The sequence below is a fragment of the Lycium barbarum genome, chromosome 3 (genome assembly GCF_019175385.1).
Source record: "Lycium barbarum isolate Lr01 chromosome 3, ASM1917538v2, whole genome shotgun sequence".
Taxonomy (NCBI): domain Eukaryota; kingdom Viridiplantae; phylum Streptophyta; class Magnoliopsida; order Solanales; family Solanaceae; genus Lycium; species Lycium barbarum.
The window spans coordinates 92,619,285-92,642,455 of NC_083339.1; positions in this window are offsets into that span (position 1 = coordinate 92,619,285).

Below are 23,171 nucleotides of genomic sequence, written 5' to 3' on the forward strand. Positions count from 1 at the left end.
CTAAGGGAAATTGGAGTATGCGGAGTGGTTGGAAACCTTAAGAGGTTGCATAGGACGAGGTGGACTAGATCGGTGAAGAGAAAGAAGGTGCATCAAAGGTCTAGAACTAGGATGAGTCTAAGTAGCGTTTGGAAATACCTTGTAAGCGAGGCGTTAGAAAAAAATATTTATGAATGCGTATGATATCCCGTATGCGGCTGTATCAACGGGTATGTGTATCCTAGTAACCGACGTTGCGGTATATTGAAGGCATTGATCGAACAGGGTAGTAAAGTTCAAGTGACAACGTTACCAGGTAAGCTGATGTTATTTTCACTACAGGTTAGGTTTGGAGAGTTCTAATGCAATGACATCTGGATAGGAAAGAAAGTGAGTATATGGAAGGTAAGGAGATCAAAATGTTGAAAAAGTAAGAAGTAAGACACATAAGTGAGTGAAGCCTCCAAGAGAGACGACGACCAAAGCACAGGACTATTTGGGTAAAAATTCGAAGGTGTGTGAAAGGGATAAGTGTGGTAATATGGAACAAAAGAGGAATGTGTGGGGTTAGAAAACAAATTTTGATAAGTGGGGCTAAAAGGATAGTGACCACGACGAGGAATGTGAAGTAAGAGAAAGAATGATTAGGCCTTGCAACGATGCTAAAAGATTTCCAACTCTCGAAAGATATATATATATATATATATATATATAGATATAAAGGGATAAATGTGTAGTCATATGGATATGGTTGCCTCAGATATAGAGAAGCTTCCTAAAAGATGACTTAAGAATAGAACGGTTTGCACGTTAAGAGGAATATTTCACGAACTTCAAAGTCAATACTGTAAACAACAAGGGGAGAAGGGCACTCGAAGAGAAAAGAACCCAAGGGCGCTCGAAGAGGAAAGAACCCAAGAAAGGGTTAAGGATGAAGGTAGGAAAAGTATACTAATGGGCTGGTCGAAGGAAGAGGAGAGTATTTAGGGGTAAAGTAACTGGAAATCTTTAACCACGGGGGTAAGAAGGATATTTTAACAATTTGGTTGTAGGAAACCGATCGACCATCGAGGTAAGACCAAGGATGATGGGACAACGCAAATGATTAGAAAATTGATGACATCGTACAAGAATTCTTGTAAAGACCGAGAGATTCGATCACAGAGGAAATAGAATGAAATGTGAGGAACGTCCATGGAAGACAACCCGGCAATAGCATCAGAAAGACAGACAAAGGCTCGATGAAAGAGGATGGAGAGAGTGTAAATTGTAAGAATTTCATGCTAAGAGCAAGAAGTAGCAGGACACTAGGAAAAACTTGAGGTACAGCTGCAACACAAACACATAGTAATGAAGAGTTGCGAGTAAATGAGCTAAACGGGCGGAAGGACTAATAGTGGATGGAAAGGGCATGGAATAGTGACGGGATGGTACGATATAGATATAAATGGAAGGAGAACTTAGGGTAAGAAGAATTTGAGAGGTGTTATAAATAGAGCAGGAAAGAAAAGGAAGATCGAGCAAATCACCAAGGACAAGAGAGAGGATAATGAATTAACAAAGCTAGCCGAGAGGTAGTACACCAATGACGTGGAGTAAGAATAAGGAATACCAAGATTCAGTTATAAAAGAAGTAGAAAGAGAGATGGGAAGCGTTCATGAGTATGGATTAGCCTTGGCGGCGGGAAGAAGAAGAAAGAAGAGAGTATATTTTTAAGGATTTCATGACATAAACAAGAAATGGTGTAACACTGGGAGAACTATAGCGCATAGATGGGATGCAACTAACCAGACAAGGAAAATTTCAGACATATGAGCTAAGTACATAAAAGGACTGATAGCGGAAGTGGAAAGGTGTAGCCTATTAACCATCAATGATATATTGTCGATGTAAAGAGAAATCAGAAATTCAGAATATTTCAATAATAATAGTCGTGGAGGAAGACGGGGGGATAAAAAGAGCGAAGTGTCTCTGTAGAATGTTTTGATGGATTTCCAATGCCCTAATTAACCGGTTGATTAGGGAAAAAGTTGAGTCACAAAAGGTAGAAGTAGAAGGGCCTTAAGGAAGGCAGCGAGAATGGATCTGTAATGTATAAGCGCTACATTTAAATGCAAAGCCCCGATTGGTAGAAAGGAAAATAAGTTAAACTATACGATGAAGGAACTTCACTTTAAGAAGACCGTAAAGGGCGATAGATGATTATTAAAAATGATGGATACTCGAAGGCTATTGGTGTATAAGGACTTCCTTAATAAGGGGGGAAGAACATACTAGACTTGAAAGGAATTATGACGTTTCAAGCTCCAGATTTTTTTTTATTAACTTGAGGCCAAGTTCGGGAGTATTGGCATATCGGGAAGGTATCAGAAAGAAGTAGAAACGAATTGACAACAAGTGTACCATGAGGCAGACATAAGGAGAAAGTATGGAAGACAACTCAAAAGAGCACTTTACGCCAAGATGAACTACGATATTTCTAGACCATGATTTGAATCCCTCGTATCGGGCAAAAATTGCGCCGTACCTAAGTATGCAGCGACATGTCCTAAAGGGTAATAAATAGAGCAAGCAAGGTCTACAAGCTAAGTTCACAAAGGATGATGGGGAGGATGATGAATCCAAAGGATACTTGGGATGACGACAAAAGGGATGATTTAAGTAAATGTTTTCGGATGTCTAACTTGAAGAGGCCAAAACATCTTTATAATTTCGGAATTTGGAAAAAACACCAAGAGTTAAAGTTGTAGATAATTGAAAGAGCTTTTCAACCATAGGTCGTGGGCTCTCATACGATATCGGGATCAAATGTTATGCGCGTTTTAAGATCGGCTGTCTGGGCAGAGAAATAACCCTACACGAACGCGCCACCACGCAGGGCAGGACCTGGTAACTCAGCACGGACGTGCCACTTGGCAGTGCGATTGCATTGAGCAATTTTTAAGTCGGTCTAGGCAGAACCTGGACCGTTATAAAAAAGGGAGAACCTCTCATATTTTTGTCCCAAACACACCCAAACTCCCTCAAGCCTTCCAGAATTTTCCCCATCAGTTTGTGGATGAAATGTTGTGCTAAGCCTTACCTAAGTACCCAAACCTTCTTGGAAAGACTTCCAGAATTAGGCTATAAATTGTGCTCCTCTATCTGTGATAATAGATATCGGGACACCATGGAGTCGTACAATCTCCTTAAGATATAACCTTGCATAATCTTCTGCCGAATATGCGGTTCTGACTGGAAGAAAATGAGTTGATTTCGTCAGTCTGTCCACGTTCACCCATATAGAGTCATACTTTCACCGAGAACGAGGCAAACCTACAATAAAATCCATATTAATCACTTCCCATTTTCAGGCTGGAATTTCCATCGCTTGCAATAATCCTCCTGGCTTTTGATGCTCAATCTTCACTCGTTGGCAATTTGGATATTGGGCTACAAATTCTGCTATGTCTTTCTTCATTCCATCCCACCAATACATTAGCTTGAGATCATGATACATCTTTGTCGCTCCTGGGTGAATGGAATACCGAGAATAATGAGCTTCTTCTAGAATTTGACGACGTAGTCCTGCAACATTTGGAACACATAGCGTATCTCGGTATCTAAGAACTCCATCTGCAGAAATTTCAAATGGCGACTTCTCTTTCTCATGGAATGTATCTCTATAGTGGCTCAACTGGGGATCTTCATGTTGGCGCTCTTTTACCTCCATATCTAAGGACGAAACAACTGGGTTATGAATACCAATTCTTGCATCACCTGAATCAACTAGACGAACTCTGAGGCTGGCTAGCTGGTGAAGCTCACGGATTAACTCTTTCTTCTCCGGAGGAACCTCACATAGACTACCTATTGATTTGCGGCTAAGTGCATTAGCTACTACATTCACCTTTCCGGGGTGGTATAAAATACTCACATCATAATCCTTTAATATTTCTAACCACCGCCTCTGTCGTAGATTTAACTCCTTCAGTTTGAAAATATATTGGAGACTCTTGTGATCTGTATAAATATCAGCATGTACCCCATACAAGTAGTGTCTCCACATCTTTAGCGCATGAATAACCGCGGCCAATTCAAGATCATGGGTCGGATAGTTCTTTTCATGTTTCTGCAACTGCCTTGAAGCATAGGCAATGACTTTACCGTGCTGCATCAACACGCAACCTAACCCAACACCAGAGGCATCACAATACATAACATAACCGTCTGGTCCTTCTGGGAGTGTCAGAACTGGGGTTGAAGTTAATCTATCCTTCAATTCCTGGAAACTATGTTCACAAGCAACAGTCCATTGAAATTTCACTGATTTCTGAGTTAGCTTCATCAATGGTGCTGAAATAGAGAAAAACCCTTCCACAAATCTTCTATAGTAACCTGCCAATCCCAAAAAGCTATGGACTTCTGTAGGCGTTGTGGGCCTTGGCCAAGTCTTCACAGCTTCAATTTTCTGAGTATCAACTCAAATGCCATCAGCTGAAATAATGTGGCCTAGAAAAGTTACAGGATTCAGCCAGAATTCACATTTCGAAAACTTGGCATATAATTCATGAGTCCGAAGAATCCTAAGGACAATACGCAAATGGTCTGCATGCTCAGATTCTTTCAAAGTGTATACCAGAATATCATCAATGAACACGATCACGAACAGATCTAAGAGAGGCCTGAATACATTATTCATTGAATTCATAAATACCGCCGGAGCATTAGTCAACCCAAATGACATTACCTGAAATTCATAGTGGCCATATCTCGTTCTGAAAGCTGCTTTAGGAATATCTTCTTCTCTAACTCTCACTTAATGATAACCTGACCTCAGATCTATTTTGGAAAACCACTTGGCACCCTATAATTGATCAAACAAGTCATCGATTCTTGGAAGCGGCTATTTATTCTTTATCGTCACCTTGTTCAGCTGCCTATAATCAGTACACATTCGTAGGGAACCATATTTCTTTCTCACAAATAGGAAAGGTGATCCCCACGGCGATGAACTGGGCCTAATAAATCCTTTCTCAAGCAAATCTTTCAGTTGTGCCTTTAGCTCTTTCAATTCTGCAGGAGCCATTCGGTACTGAGGAATAGAGATTGGTTTAGTATCCGGTAACACATCAATAATGAAATCAATCTCTCTTTTCGGAGGAAGGCCTGGAAGTTCATCTGGAAATACATCCGGAAATTCATTCACTATCGGGACGGATTGAAAAGTCGGTGGCTTTGCTTCGGTGTCATGAACTCGAACTAGGTGATAAATGTAGCCTTTTGCTATTATCTTCTTTGCCTTAAGGTAGGAAATAAAACTACCTCTAGGAGACACTGTATTACCTTTCCATTCAAGCACGGGTTGTCCCGGGAATTGGAATCGAACTACTTTCGTTCGGCAATCGATATTGGCATAACAAGAGGCCAAACAATCCATGCCCATAATCGCATCAAAGTCTAAAATTTCCAGCTCAACTAAATCGATTTTAGTCTGACGATCACATACCACAATTACACAATTCTTGTACACTTGTCTAGCTATTACGGAATCACCAACCGAAGTAGATACCTCAAAAGGTTTAATTAGCTCGGGTTTCACCCCAATACGACCAGCAATATAAGGAGTAATATAAGACAACGTAGAACCCGAATCTATCAATGCATAGACGTCATGATAGAATATGGATAATATACCTGTGACCACATCCGGGGAGGACTCAAGATCCTGGCGTCCGGCTAGAGCATAGATACGGGGCTGGGTACCACCTGAACTTGACGCTCCCCCTCTGTCTCTACCTTGACCTGCTGGAATCTGGGGAGTTTGCCCTATCGGGCACACCGATGAAGAAGAACCAGCTGCTGATCCTATGGGATGAACCCCACCTCTACTGTACCTCGAGGGACAATCAGGCATCACGTGCCCAGTCTGTCCACAAATATAACAAGCATCTGTACCTTGGCGACATGGTCCCGAATGTAACTTTCTACATTGACTACGTCGTGGGACCGGTGGTCTCCTCTGACTATGATCACCTCAAAACTGGAAACCCGAAGCTCTCGAGCTCTAGCCCTGTCCTGAATGAATGGAGCGGTCAAATATCCTGCCTGCAAACCGGGGAGGTGCACTAGTCGCCGATTGGCTTGAATATCTAGAATGTGACTGCCTCGATCCCTCTCTATAGTCGCTACCGGCACCAACAGACTGGCCCTCTTACTTTGTCCTCTATTAATATCACACTCACCCCTTTGCGAATATTGCTGCTCTTCTAAATTCTGGGCATGGGCCTGAATACGGGAAATGTCCATCCCCTCTTGCAATGAAGCTGTCAAGCAATCTTTGAACAAATGTGGCCTTAAGCCACTCACAAATCTGTGCACTCTATCTCCCATAGTGGGAGCATACCGGGCCAATGAATTAAAGTGAAAGCTATACTCCCGAGCACTCATATTCCCTTGCTTTAGATTCAGAAACCTGTCAGCTCGGGCCGTTCGAACCTCCGGTGGTAAATAGTGATGAAGGAAAGAATCCACAAATTCTTGCCAAACCGGGGGAGGTGCATTTTCCTTTCTTGAAGATATCCAGTTATTATACCAAAGAATCGCCACATCCCGGAGTCTATAAGATGCTAACTCTACAGATTCAGTATCGGAGGCATGAATAATTCTCAACGTTCTCAGCATCTCATCAATAAAGCTTTGCGGGTCTTCATCCGCTTTGACCCGAAAAATTCTGGAGGGTTTAAACTCATAAAATCACGGGCTCTAGCACTAGTCGCCCTGTCACCTAAACCCATACTCTGCCGCTGTGCCTGAGCGGTAACTAACTGTGTCAATAACTGAATAGCTTCGGTCATTTGTTGACCCGAAGCACCCGGTGGAGGAACTGCAGGCATAGGAGCTAGAACGGAAGCCCCCTCTAGCTCTTCCAGAATAGGCGGAGTGTGAGAGGTATTAGATGGAGCCTCATTATGAGATTCACCTTCTTTTACATTAGTTGGCGGCTCCCTTTCTATCCGTCTTTCTGTCGCAGCCTTGCCCTTCTGAGCGGCTGTGGTTTTCCTCTTTACCGGCATCGCTGAAATCATAACGCACAATTAGGGAGGACAAAATCTTATAACATGGCTCTACCGCACGATCTAGTAAAAAGAAGAATGGTCATTTTTTTCCTAAATGCCCTGCCGCCTCTTGTTTATAAGTGTGGCGCGTTTTACACCCATAAACGAGACTCTGCTGGACACGGCTCGCAGACACACCCTAGGACGGAACTGCTCTAATATCACTTTTGTCACGACCCGACTAGGGCCATGACGAGTACCCGGAGCTAACTTCCGACCACTATTCGTTAACTAATCATCACGCTTAACCTGAACATATATAATCTCCAAAGCAACATAAGTCTATATACATAAGCCCTCACGGCTGCAAAAATGATATACAAGAGTACAATGTGATCATCATGGGACATCAACTACCTATACGTACGTATCTACGAGCCTCTACTAGAGTACTAGACATAATGACGGGACAGGACCCCGTCGTGCCCAAATGTACACATAAAAGAATAAGTTCATAAGTAGCACCTCCGGAATAGTGGAGTGCTCCTGTGAATCCGCTGATAAGCTCCTTCGAATATGCACCGTCTCTCTGTCTACCTGTGGGCATGAACACAGCGTGCAAAAAGAAAGGACGTCAGTATGAACATTGTACCGAGTATGTAAGGCATGAATAATACTGACATAATAGAGAAATAATGGAGCATGGAGGTAAAGATACAACCTTCTTAGCCTTTAAAAGAAAACACATGTTATACATATCACATATACGATCATCGTTAACCCGCGTCCGGGTAACCATCGCATGCCGCCCACTAGAGGTGTCATGTTCGGCCATATAGGCACGGTGTAATCATATGCAGCCCGCCTTCGCGGTGTCATGTCCGGCCTTCTAGGCACGGTGTAATCTCAAGCCGCCCGCCTTCGCGGTGTCATGCCCGGACATCTAGACACGGTGTTATCTCATCATCATATACATCTCATAAAACATGCATAAGAAAACAATTAAATACTACCACTCTATCGGGGCTTTAAGGTCGAGAACCCCCGATTCCATTATGGAGTAATCATAATCAGCATACCTCACCTTGAAGGAACTATCATTATAAAGTGGGTCTAGCAATAATGAATAGCATCAAGGAATCGTGTAAGGATCATTAGCTTTATGGAACTATCATATCATAAGCTTTAAGGTCTTTAGGCTTAGACTAATTATTATCATTATCATATTCATGACATACCTCCCTTCTTCATCTCATAAGAAACTCTTTATAAACATTGACTCATATTTTTCGGAATGTAAGAAGGTCGTGGAAGGATAAAGGAAGTCGTATCATAGGGATCATGCCTTAGAAAAGAAGGGACTAGCCTTACATACCTTTATGCCTTTCTAACTTGCCACTATACGCTTCCTTCGTTCGTAATTCTACATTCAAAGGAATACGTGCTAGGATTAGATAGTTGGAAACGCATTTAAGCTTAGGCTAAAGCTAACGAAAATTGGGCAGCATTTCCTCTGTTTCTATAAATTTCTCCATATAATATAACAACTCCCAAACGTCAATAATAACATTCATAGCATCACAATCAACTATCTTCATTAAACTATACCTTATTCAATTCTTCCAATTTAATTTCAAATCACCCATAATCAAAATTACCACACAACATCGTATTCGTTCTCATATTATACTTCCTTTACATCATTTGTATCATTTTCAACATGATTTTACTCATAATACATCAAGAGTCATGATTCATGTGAAGCTACTACTCAAAAACACTACTATTCTCATATTTGTAACCCATTTTCTACTTCCTTCCATAATCCAAGTCTTTCAACCCCTCAATATTATAAATAACATGAAATGATCATAAAACTCACGTTTGATTGTGTAGAAATAAGTTTTGGATAGAAATGCTTCACTTGAAGAAACACCCTAGCTTCAATCCAAAGAGATTCTTGACTTCTAGCAACCCCAAAGAGCTTCCTTGCACTTGATTTCCTTGGTTTGATGAAGTTGATCTTTAATTTTCCTTGGATATGTGTTGGTATGGTGTGGAGAAAGTTCTAGAGATTTCTTGAGGTGTGGAGAGAAAATGGGAAATGAAATAAATGAACTTGGGGCCTCCTTTATAAAATTTAAAATCTGTCCCGACCATGTTATACGGACACATATACGGTCCGTATAGCTTATACGGTTCGTATATATGACCGTATAATGCTTCCAGTGGAGACTCTTCTCTGGATAGGTTAGACGGTCCCTGATACGGACCGTATAAATTATACGGGCCTTATAAGTTGGCCGTATAACTCCAGTTTTCCGAAGTTGTTCTCGTCGTTTCGTTTGATCTCCGACCTTTATGGAACCTTCTTAGCACTTGTTTAACACTTCATTTACAATATAAGGGGCATTATAACTCTTCTTTAAGATACCATTAAGTCAACACTAACTCGGTACTTTGTAAATCCTTTCCGAAACACAACTTATGCTTGACATTCTTCAATGAACTTTGTTCTCTTGCTTAAAACGTCTTTGGAATCTTAATGGGAACTGTTAAGTACTACTTCTTACTTATAGAAACATCATATACGCCTCACCCTACGTTAGTATATTTACTATGCAACAGCATGAAATTTTCCAAGATGTAACAGGTATGTTATGTTTAGATGTATATGTACACGGGTTCGGAGAGGCCCTGTCCCGTCCTTTCTACAGTTTGGTACTCTAGTAGAGGTCTGTAGACAGATGTGTACAGTTGATGAGATGTAGCCATGTCGGCTCCCATTCTTTTGTGGTACAGCATATGTAGCAGCCTTGTTGGCTTGCACTATTATTTTCTGTATATATACGTATATGCTTATATGCACAGATGATTGATAGTCCTTAAAGTTATCCTGATATGAGTTAACATGGTTCAGCTATAAGTCTTATGGACCACTCACTTTTCCAGCAAGGTACAGGTGTGAGAGTAGGGGTGTTTGATCAGTAGTGGCCAGGCACTCGTCACGACTCAGCGGATGGGTCGTGACAGGTTTTTTCAATTATGGTCATTTTTAACCTAATCAAAACAATTTGAAGAATAATTTTGCAAAGATGACCTCAATTGACTTAAACCATGAAGTTCACTATTTCAATTAAGGCCCTATTTAACCAATTAAAGGTTAATTTTGCAAAAATGACCTTAGTTGTCTCAAACCATCAAATTGGTTGTTTCATTTATGGTCACTAGTAATCACATAGTAAACAACTTATAAATATAACCACAATTAAGCACTTAATTAATTATGATTAAATCTAAAAATTGCACAAATGCAAATTGATTATGCGGAATTACGATTTGAGAGGTAAAAATGACTAACTTATTTAATTAATCAGATTTCTTGTGTTAAACGTAGTAAAATACTTGCTGATTGATCTTTCAATAATTTTAACAATTAATTAAATAATTATTTTGAATTATTTCCTGATTAACTTGGAAAAGGCTTCATATTAATTATAAAAATATGTACATTATTTTCTAAATATTTTACAATATATATTTGAAGTTATTTTCCCAAATGAAATGGCAAAATATTATCGAAACAATTTTGTGAAATCATTTTGACTTATAAAAAATACATATTTCACTCCGTTTGATATTCAAGGACTATGGGTAATTAAAATAAATTATGGGAGGTCAAAATTAGGTGTCGACAGCAAGACGCTAGCATAGAACAGGTAAGTAACATGTTCCATCCTTAGGCAGAAATTGGAAATTGCATAGGATAGGAAGTAGGTCGTGCAACCTATCAGTTCAGATCCCAATACATTATAGTCTAACATGATTTTATTAGGGTAAGACATTGGGTTTGAGTTCTGATGCACCATGATAAATTATTGGATTTAGTTCTCAACAAATTATGGGCTAACACACCTTTATATGGGTATGACATTGGGATCAGATTCCAATGCACCATATTGATGATATAACGATGATTAGGGAAAAATACTATCTTTTCATTAAAAAATCATTAAGACTTTCTCACTGGATCTGCTCTATTTCCTAAAACGAATGTGGGAGTGATAGATCAAAGTTCTGAAAGAAGACTAAATAATTATCAGGGTCGTATGAATGAACGTAGGTGTGGCAACAACGAAATAATAATTGTCATTATGGTGGTAATTTTAAATAAGATAACATTAATGATGCTCTAAAATAATCCTTCAATAGATGAAGGTAATGTTTCTCATCGATGTGGTATGAAAGGGCATTAGACACGTGACTATCTTTCGCCTGAATATTTGTCCAGCTTTACCAATCCTCCATCAGAAAGAAAGAAAAAACAAAGTGAAGCCACACGTGACCATTGAAAATGATGCTGAGGCAGAGCCGTATGAATAATCTTGATAAATGTTATGAAAAAACAACAAGCATATGCAGAAAAGTCACGAGGCATGTCTAGATAATTATAGTTTATTTAAAAAGCGAATATGGCCATATGAAATAAAAGTTAGTTACTCAGACATGCTCATGGTTAAACAAATACCGCAACTCACCTCTAACAGAGCTTTGATAGAAATAAAGAGAATGAGTATCATTGTGTGGCCGTATGAATATGTCATTGATAGCGTACCTATCGTTGGTCAAATATATTTTGTCAGATATCATTAAATTATTAAGGCAAAAGTCAAGCAAGATAAGGATCTTGTCTATAATCATTTTTCACATGACTATAACGATAATGACATTCTCTGTCAGAGAAATATTCACCATGATGGATGGTACCACACTCCGTCCCAATGGGGACACCAGCGGCCCTTGAATCGGTGCGTCTGGGTGAAAACATTACCGAGAAAATTATTACGACTCCAATGGTGGAAGAAATACAATCAAAAACCAACTATGCTAAAGCAATTCAAACTTTTGCGATTCCTAGCCTAGTAACAATCGATTTGGGAATCCAGAAATTAAGGCTCAGATTACAACACATAATGACATTCATGTTGTCATCTTTAAAACTAGTGAATTTTACAGGGTGACTGCCGATGAATGTTAGCTGGCTCTCATGGGTAAACTCATGAAATTCAGTCCTCAAATTGAAAAGATACGATCGAAATTTGCGGAGAATATTATAGTCAGAGGCAATGTTAAAATCGATGTTTACGATTACCGCACTATTTTCTTAGATTTCTCTAATGAAGATGATTTCAAAACTATTTGGTATAACAGATCCACAGAAATTTAAGGGCAAGTGATGTGGTTAGAGAAATGGAATCCGAATTTCAAGCCCGGTGAGGATTTCCTATTATTCTGGTATTGGTTTTGCTGTCGGAGTTACCATTCCACTCTCACATATGAAATTATGTCAAACAAGTTGTGGGGCCAGTGAGTATGCCATTAACCATGGACTAAGCGACTGAGCACAAAAAAAGGCCTAGCACGACTAAAGTTAGGGTGAAAGTTGTCCTTACGAAGCCTAAAATAACATCTGTGCCTGAGGGTACAGAGAATGAAGCTTTCCCTCGAAAAGGGTATTATCAAAAGTTATATAGCAAGATTTTGGGGCACTTTATTCTACAGTACAAGAAAGTTGAACAAAAGAAGGCCGAGGAAAAAGTTGCAGCAGAAAAAATGGCAAAAGGCACAGAACAAGCTGAATCAAGTGGTACTAATAAGAATGACTTGGAGAATGACCAAAATAAAAACAAGAAACAAAACAAAGCTGAGAAGGATAATAATGTGAAGAAGGTTGAAAGAGGTGAAAATGATGCTACTAAGTCGCATAATTGAACATGATGCCGGTAGGGACAATAACAAAAGTAGAAACAATGAAGAAGTCAAGAGGGATGCTCCAAAATAAAACAAGAAACAAAAATACAATCAAATAGAGTTAAGAAAGGATGATGGAAATGTTGAAGATAAAGAGACCAAGGAAGGTACAGCTATGGAACAATTCCAATTCAAAGCTACTATTGACAAAAACTATCAAGAAGAAAAGCAAGAAAATGCCACCAAATAATAGCAAAGTGGAATTCAGACCTGATACACCATTGGAGCTCAAGATAAGGAAAACATACGAAAGAACTCAAAAAAAAAAAAAAAGCAAGATGGGTACCAGGAACAAGCAGCTGAGTAGGAGGAAAATTCCAAGATTTTGTCCTCACATATTGAGGGTAATCAAAAGAATCAAGAGATAAAAGAGAGAAGAACAGACATTGAACAATATCAGGCTGGGAACAATACTACTAAAGCAAAAGAACAAGAAAAAGAGCTGGAGGATCGGAATTAGACATTGGTTTCAAGTAGCCTTGATACTGCAATAAAATAATAGGAACCTATACAACTGTTTGTGAATCTATATTGTGAGGAGATGAAACAAAACGCTGAAGTAGAAGCAGAATTGGTCGAAGAAACATCTAAAAATGTGGTAGAAGTTTCAGAATCCAACAATGTCAATAAACAAAATCAAAGAAGTTATTCCAAAGATCTGGGACCTACAGGGGAAAATAAAAGAAATACTCATGAAGGAACATATTTCAACAAAAAAAGGTAGCACAAAAGAAAGAAAGAATTGTGAAAAGAAAACTATGGAAGAGTCTTCTAATGTCACGACCCAATTTGTGAAATAAACAATGATTTAGCTAATAGATTCAAATTATACAAGTGATAAGTGCGGAACTAATAATAACCCCAAAATATGGTCTGGACTAGTACAAGAGCCACTATTACATAAATACAAGTATGATAGAAAGTACAAATCTCAAAATATCAATACTGTCTCAGGATTACAGAGTAGACAGTTACATACAAAGAAGAGTCTCCGAGTTGCAGATCCAACCCAAAAGCTCACCCTGGAATCTCTGTCAAGTAGACTTATATCACTCCCGAGGACGGGAACTGGAACTAGTAACAAACTCTGCACTCAAAGGAAGAGTACAACAAGAGTAGCATCAGTAAAAACAATAAGTACTGGTAGGTACCACAGACCAACAACAATTAGTTCACATATATGAAGAAAGAAATTAACATGTAGGCAGATAGCAATCAAGCATACTTACAAATCACATTATCATAATAATCAAGGACTTCCACCCACACATACATCATACAGAAACTCACTTTCCAAGTCATAAGCCTAGGTGAAGCTTCTAAACCACAAGTATGTCGAATCTCAATAATCTCAAACCGATAACCACGACTCCAAGTTCTGAACCTAGGCAGAGTCACTAATCTACAATCCGGTCAAGTCCATAATCAGATCTATGCCACAAAAATGGTACAAACAAACCATACCAAATCATAAATAAATATTCATATGATGATGCAGGATGATATGTAATGATGTGCAATGCACTGGTCAAATATCTCAAACCTGTACACATATGCTAAAGGCATTGTTCGCACAATAGTCATGACCGATGAGGGACCCATGGAGTCCATGTACCACTCGCTCCGGAACATACCTCGGATCACGAGCCCATATACCTTCCGCTCTGGAATAGACCTCGTGTCACGACCCAATTAGCCATGAGTGGCACCCACACAAATCCCCTAGTGGGCGAACCATCTACCAAACCAACTATCTAACCAGTTACCAATTAATTAACCACTTTTAGACAAGTCAAAGATATAGCAAATATAATAATCACCCAAAACTTCTAGTCATGCCATAAATAAATAATGAATGCGGAAGTCTAACTATTACAACCCCAAAACCCGCAAGTCATCGTACAAGGACTCTGAAACATAAACTGTCTAAGGAAATAACAACTGTCTGAAATAACATAAGTAATGTCTGGAATAAAAATAGACATCAATAAGAGAAGATCTTCAGGTGGCCTGACATGGATAGGAGCTCACCCTCGAATCTGTTAGAAACTGGCCTTGCGCTAAATATGATGTATGTTAGATGTCTCTGGATCACAATCTGCACTCAAAGAATGTAGCAAGGTAGTATCAGTACAAACACTATGTACCGATAGATATCATAGGCCGACTAAGATTAGTATCATGCATAAAATCATAAAATCAATAGAATAGATAGGTAGGCCCAACAACACATAATCATATAAAATTATCAACAAGAATCATCCAACACCGAAATAAGATAAGTCTACACAAACAGTAATCATAAGAGTAACTCAACCCATGTCATCACCAACACAATCGTAACTCACGAATTATCTCAAATTTTTCACGTATCCATACATACATGCTAAATGGTATTGTTTGCCCAAATAGCCATGACCAGCAGGGGACCCATGGTGTCTATGTACCACTCACTCCGGAACCGGCCTCGGATCATGAGCCCATAACTAGGCCACATCCTCACCCCTTTCAAATGTGCCTTTTCATATTTATATGTTCTTTCTTATCTCAATGTAATCCCGTTCCAACAATCAATAAGGAATGTGAACAATCAATAAATGAATATCAAGGAACATAAGTCACCATGCCACAAGTCATAGCAAGACTCAAGAATCAATTCATCAATATCATGAATAAGGGATTACTCCAAGTCAACAAGAAGAGTATTCATTAACTTCTTCTTTATCATATCATAATAGTTTATCACATAATCAATCAATCAATATCAAACTTAGGAAATTCCAACCACACTTTTTGTCCGGAGACCTAATCATGCTTTCTCCTACCAATTTCATAACATATACAAATAACTAATCAAAGTCTAACTCAAGTAGACCGTAACCTACCTCAACGCACAACTGGAATAATGCAAGTTATTCCACGTGAGCCTTTCCTTTCCGTAATGCCTCAGAACGTTCAAAGTCTAGAAATATAGCGCTACATGAGTGTTTGAATCATCTACTCAAACAATACAACAATTGGGAAAGGGAAACCCACTTATTTCAACTATTTCCAATTGGTTGATCTATCACTTATGGTGAACTCATCATTACCTCTCTCCCAATGATCATATTATTCTAATTCATGGTTTTCTAATCAATTCAACCCTTTTACAAGCAGTTTTTATGCTAAAGTTACCCTCTTTCTCATCCATTAGAACTTGAATTCCCACCCTAGGGAGTGATAATCTATAAACTTAGATGAATAAATAACAATAACATAACTAACCCATTCATTATTCAAGGGTTTCTAAAGTTCTAGGGCTTTAGTCCTTTTATTCACCATTAGAGAGCCTTAAACTAATCATGGAACTTACAATGATGATGAATGGACAAAGTAAAGGGTTGAGACTTACCTTTCAATAGTATTTTAGCCCTAGCCTTAGAAAATCGCCACAAGTGTTCTTGAAAACTGTTTTGGAGTTATGTGGGGAATGAGTTTGGATTAAAGAATATAAAACGCTGATTCTGCCTCCCGTTGACCACTGCAGTGGTCGACTTCTCGTTGTGGCGGTCCCGCTATGGCGGACCTAATTAACTTTTCTCGCTCTGACGGCAGCTACTTCCTACCCGCTACAACGGTCCCACACCCGCTACAACAGTCCATTTTGACCAGTAGCTCTGTTTTTTCAACCAGTTTTTCACCCAAAAATTCCAACACCAATCCGAGGCCCTACAAACACAAACCAAACATGCACATATACATAAAAACACGCTACAGACTCATTCACGCCCTGAGAATTTCTAACGGAGGTCTAGTTTACTAAGTCACCCCCTATAACAACCTAGCGGGTCATTACACCTCGGATCACGGATACACAATAGGTCACATCCTCAACCCCTGTCGAATTTTCCTTATACATAACACAAGATAGGCCATATTCTCATCCCTTGTCAGATGTGCCTTAAATATATATTATATACAAGATGAGTATTCAAAATATGGTTCAAATATAGAAACGCCAAACTGGAACATCAACACATATGTAAGCAAGAGGAATGAGAATGAATGCATAATACTAAACCATGGAATAAATAAATGAACCAGTTCAAGCAGCATAGAAAGTCTATGACACACTTTACTTCCAAATATAGCAAGTACACCTTACAACTAAGTCTTGTGTCACCAAAGTGCTCCATTTTCTCATTTATCATCATTAGTACCAAGGCACAATTCCATATCAATATACATGTGAAATGAGAATGTATGCCACGCATGATATCATCATCAACAGTAAATCATAATCAAGATTTCAGCCGTGTATTATCATAATTATACATAATGATTCAAACCTAATCTCATTATCCTTCATTTTCCTATGATAAATGACACAAAAGGGGAGAAATGAGTGCAACACGTATCACAACACAGTAATTAAGGAAACAAGCCTAATCACAATAACAGGGCAACAAGCCACAATCAACAACAACCAACCTAGTAGAATTCCATTCCAACTTCATACCCAAAGCCCTAGCATGCTTCCTCCATCAATATCTAACTCCTACATATGTTTCACTAATTGGAAGCTAACCGAAAGGTAAGCCGTAACCTACCTCGATGCCGAGCTGGAGCCACGGACAAATCCAGTTGAGCCTTTCCTTTCCTCTTTGGAGAGCCTCGAAATGATCAATATCTATCAAATATGAATTCTACATTAGAACACGAATCTAAGGATACCCATATTGTCAGTCTTTTACCCAAACCCAAAAATGGACCCAAAATAGCCAAACCTGAGACACAAGGGCAAAAATGTAATTTCAATGAAAAATCAGGTTTGATATAGTCAAAATAGTACCCTACAAGTATAAACAAGTCCAACGATACCCATATTGCTATATTTCAATTCGAAACCCCAAAACGAACCCAAAAAGGTAATCCCGAACCCGCAAGGGCAAAATTGGAAATTTATCTCAAAATTAGTTTACCCATAGTTTAATTAGTCTAGATCCATAAAACCCACTTAAAAAGCCATCATCTTGATCTTCAAAACCATGATTTTCCACTTTTCAATTTTTGGGTTCAAAACCCCAATTTTCTCCAATCAAACTCGGATAAAATCGATAACCAATGAAAATAATCATGGGGAAACACCAAAATAAAGGTTAGATACTTACCCCCTCATTGAGTCGAGAACAACACCGCAAAAATCACCTCAATATGAACTCCCAAACTTGTAAGAAAAGTAACTAAATCTCGAACAAGTGGAGAAAAGAAAAGCTCTATGTGATACCACAGATCCTCCTCACGTCCCATATCGTGGAGAATCACAACAAACCCTCCTACTTCTATTGATTTACAGATCTAAATCTATTCTATTTATGTCACGCAACAGCTGTTTCGGTCCAAATCAGGTGCTAATTGATTACAAAGCTCACTTTCAACCAGTCCAATAAATTCCTTGTGAAATTCCACCCAAGATAGCCTTTTGAATAACCCAATTTGGCCTTAAAATAAGAGAGATATGATGTTTGTAAGTTTTGGAAAGAATGCAGAATTTTTAAGGGCGAACTTAGGGGCAAAATCGTAATTTTCCGCAAAATTACACCGGAAACCAGCAGTTAATTTCTTTAGTAAAATGGCCATATCTCCCTCATACGATGGCGAAACGCAACAAATCTTGCTGTAGCTCCGAAATTACTATACGGATCTAACGGTTCAATCGAAACACAAAACAAAGGTCGTTTGCTCATTATGATACCCTTTTTGCTCAAAATGATATCGAAACCAAAAAATAAACACCATCTAACCCACACACACTTGAAACTCATCGGAATCTAACTAAAATTTGTGGACAAGTCCAAAATCATCATACGAACCTGCTCGAACTCTCAAAACATCCAAACAGGACCGTCTTGACCCGATTTTGATCGTGGTCAACTCCAAATCATCTCAAAAGCTAGTTTCTCAACCAACCACCTAAATCACACCTAAACATCTCGGGAATGTCACGACCCAAACTAATGAGTCATGACAAGTGCCTGATCTCTAGTGACTAAACACCCCTATGCTCGGATCTGAATAACACTACATAACAAGGGCCCATAACTAACTCAATCTGAACTATACTGACTCAAGAAAGGAGGACATCATGAACTTTGAACAATATATATATATATATATATATAGTTGGAAAGAACAATGCAAGCCGACTAGGCCACCACATATGTTGTACACAAAAGAATAGGAGCCGACTAGGCCACATCACATGTCATCTTCGTATAACTATCTACATACCTCTACTGGAAGAAAAGCTGTAGAAAGGACAGGACATGGCCCCGCCATACCCATATATGCATATACATCTCACTATGGCATACCAAAATAGACCGCAGCTCCGAATCAAGTGAAGCACACTGACCACCGTTGTATAGAGGTCCTACTAAGCTGGATCGCCTGTCTGTCTACTTGAACCTGCGGGCATGAACGCAACCCCTCGAGCAATAGGGGAGTCAGTGCGGATAATGTACTGAGTATGTAAGGCATAAGAATAACATAGACATAAGGATCATGAAAGGAATCTGAAACTCAAAGATCAAACTGGCTGACTGAATATATCTGCATGACTGAATATATAACTCTGTATAACTGAAAGTGCCTCTGAGGGTGTTTGATATGCATGCTCTCTATTAAAATCATGTATATACATGTAGGTCATAGTGTTGAGGAACGTTTAGCCCTATCCATATATCATCATCACGGTGCACCAGCTGATCAGGTGGTAATGTGTATATAACGCCTATCCGTTTCCCCATACCCCATATACATATAATAGACGTGTATATAACGCCTTCTGGTCACGGGTCAACATGCATATGAATATATAAATATGCATGAATAAACTGAATACATAGAACTCTCGGAGTGACATAAGGTCGTACTATCTCCGATGAACATCTTTTGAGCTAGCATCATCAATATAAGAAATATAAGACCCATGAACAGAAGGAACAATCATAAATGGGGTATAGGAACATCAAAGACTGAAGTACTCCTAGTGCTTCTAAGAGTAGAGTAATATGGAAGCTCGTTTGCTCGCTTGTTGGTTCATATCATAAGATCATGCCAAAAATGAAGGAAAGGATAGCCTTCACATACCTTCACGTCTCCTTAACTACTAGCGTTTCCTCCCGAGCCCGCAAAATCTACATTCAAAGGGATTCACAATGAAGTTAAGTCTTGAAAACATGCTTAAGTTCAACTAGAGCGACTAAGAAGGCTCATAGAATTTGGGCAGCATTTCCACTATTTCATCAACTTCCATCATATGAGAAAACAACTCCCAAACAACAATAACAACATCCATAATATTACACTCAAGAAGTTTTATTCAATTCAATCCCAAGTTTAGCCAAAATCCCCTTTTTGAGTTCACCACATAGTCATTTTCTTCATTACACCATTCATGGCTTCTCCACTTTAATTCTTTTCCTTTCTAAGGAGTACTAAACCTTTACGTCAACTCAGTCATACAAATAAGATGGAGAACATACCTTATAATAAAGTAAATCCACCTCAATCAACTCCCTCCAAGATCAAGTTCACCACAATTTGAAGAGAAGCAAGAACAATCACCTTTCTTGGATTACATTTGAGTTTTGATGTTGATTCTTTCTTTAGATGATATGGAAAGGTGTGAGGTGATTGGGAACCTTCAAGAACTCTTAGGAATCCCCTAGAAAGGTAGGGAAATAAGTGTAGAAAGTTGGAAATGAAGTTGGGGTCGTTTGGGATTTAAAAAGGTGGCAAAATCACACCCCGACTCACTTGGCGGAGAGTATGCGACCTAGCACACTAAGTGTGCGGCCGCACACTCTCTCCACCAATTAGGGGTGGTGTTAGCCTGTGAGTATTCCCAAAATGCGAAGTTGACGGTCAGTATGCGGCCAGTATGCGGCTCAACATACTCAATGTGCGACCGCACACTACCCTAATTTCCCCGATTTCACGAAATTGCGTTCTTTTCGATTCGTTTGACCTCCAATCCTTATGGAACCTTATTAGCACTTGTCTAGAACTTCATTAAACCACTAAGGGGTCTTATATCTATCCCTCAAAGTGATTCTTTGCAATGTGTAACTCACATGCCCTGAAATCTTTCCAAACATGACTCAACCTTAACTTTCTTTGACGAACTTACTCCCATTGCCTCATATGGCTTTGGAACCTTGAGGTCTACACTGAGAATTATCAAATACCCTTCTTAACCTTACAAGAGCTTCATGTCCACTTTAGGTTTACCTTAGGATATTCATAATGCGAGTGACACGAAATTTCCGGGGTGTAACAGGAAACCGAACCAACGACTCGACTAAGTCATAATTCACATTCCGGACCTAAAGGAACTGTCGAAATTTGATTACAGGCATGATTACCCAAAAGTAAAATTTTGATCAAACTTCTTTCAGTCTTTAACATTCAAAAAATTAGATTTTCTTCTTCGATTCTCATCCGATCACCTCGGGAATGGTGCCACACATTCCCACAAACCATAAACATCAAACAAAGCCAACAGAAACAACAAATCTCGGATCCAAGTCTTATTTATTCCCGTGACCATCTTTTCACCATAAATAGGCATATTAAATATTAAAACCAACTTAATTATCAAAAACCAACCAAACGAACTCTAAAATTAGCTCAGTCAATTTTTAAAGGTCATAAATAATATTCCAAATCTAACGAAATCTTCAGATCGCCAATCATAGCACATTTTCCCACAATAAATAATTTATCCAAATAATTGAATACCGAAATTTACAAAGTGAAATCTTCTCCTAAAGTGAATGATATGCTCAAATTACACCTATAATGGTATAACGCGAACGTTGTCAAATATAGTAACCCAACGAGGTTGGGGTCGAATCCCACAGAGAATATGGTGTGAAAAGTTTACTAAACAAGTATTTTACTAATCTTGCGGTCCTGGTGTATTCCAGAAAAGGATTTTATATTTGATTTGGTTTGTGGACTAATTTAAAGTGACTGAAAAATTAAAGCTGTAAATATATGGGTAAAAAGAACCAAGGTTGTGTCCCCGTCAGATAAAGTGTATGATCATGGGTATCGATCTTGATATACTTCTAATGGACTATTTGTATGGATGCACTTAACCTCTATGTGAATCTGAACTATTTCCCAATAAGAAAAGATTATTTCTTTCTATGCTTTTTCCAAAGATAAGAAAGTATGCATGAAGAATGGTTAATTATGCCAAGTAAATTCCTATTATTCCTAAGTGAATTTATTAAACAAGGTTTAAAGCCCTGAGTTCTTGTTATTTGTTCTTACCTAACCCTAGCTATTTTCCCAAATAAACTAAAGTTTATGGCGTTAGATAATGTTTGCAACCACTAACTATATGATGTAAACGAAGAACAAATAAACCCTAACAATCCATTATGCATATATCTTTCACGATCCCCAATCACAACCCACCTATCCTTGGGTTCACAACCTTAGTAAAGGTGTTTAGCTACTTATGGCAACTAGAAAACAATAAAAGATTGAAGATTGTATAATTGAATTATTGTTTTGAACTTACGAATAAAACTTGAGAGTAATGAATGTAATTGTCTGGAAATCTTCAAAAGCAATTACAACTCAAAAGTAATTACTACAAGTCTAAAACTCCAGATGTCTGAAAAATAAAACCTAATGTCACGACCTAACTAGGGGCCGCGACGAGTACCCGATACTTGTACCGAGCACCCCTTATCTATCGTTTTACCTCTATTACTGAGTGGGCCGTATGAACTATACCATTTTTTTTTTTGAATTACTTAACGTTAACATCAGCGGCATAATTATAACCATAGGCAAGTAAACTTTGTTAACACATTGTGCAGCGACGAAGACCCTCAAAAGTACAAAACATCTAACTGTACATATCTGTCTACGAGCCTCTAAACATAGTAACACATATACATAGGAAGGGCCGAGTACTGCCGTGCCCGAATATATACACAAAAATAGTACCGAGGAACTGAGGCTCCGGGACAACTGGAGCGCTACTACAATACTGCTGATGAAGCTCCTAGGAGTCAAGTCTGTCTACCTGCTGACCTGCGCGGCATGAAACGCAACGTCCATAAGAAGGGACGTCAGTACGAATAGTGTACCTAGTATGTAAGGCATGGAAAAATAATACAAGCAAAACCATAGAGCTTGAATAACAATATCATGGGATCATAGGACATATAATGAAATAAGAGGGTAACCTGTACATAGGAATGCCCTTTCAGGCCGGATACCATGCTTATTTGTCTGTCTTTGGAAAACATTTCTTTAATATTCATAGAAAATAG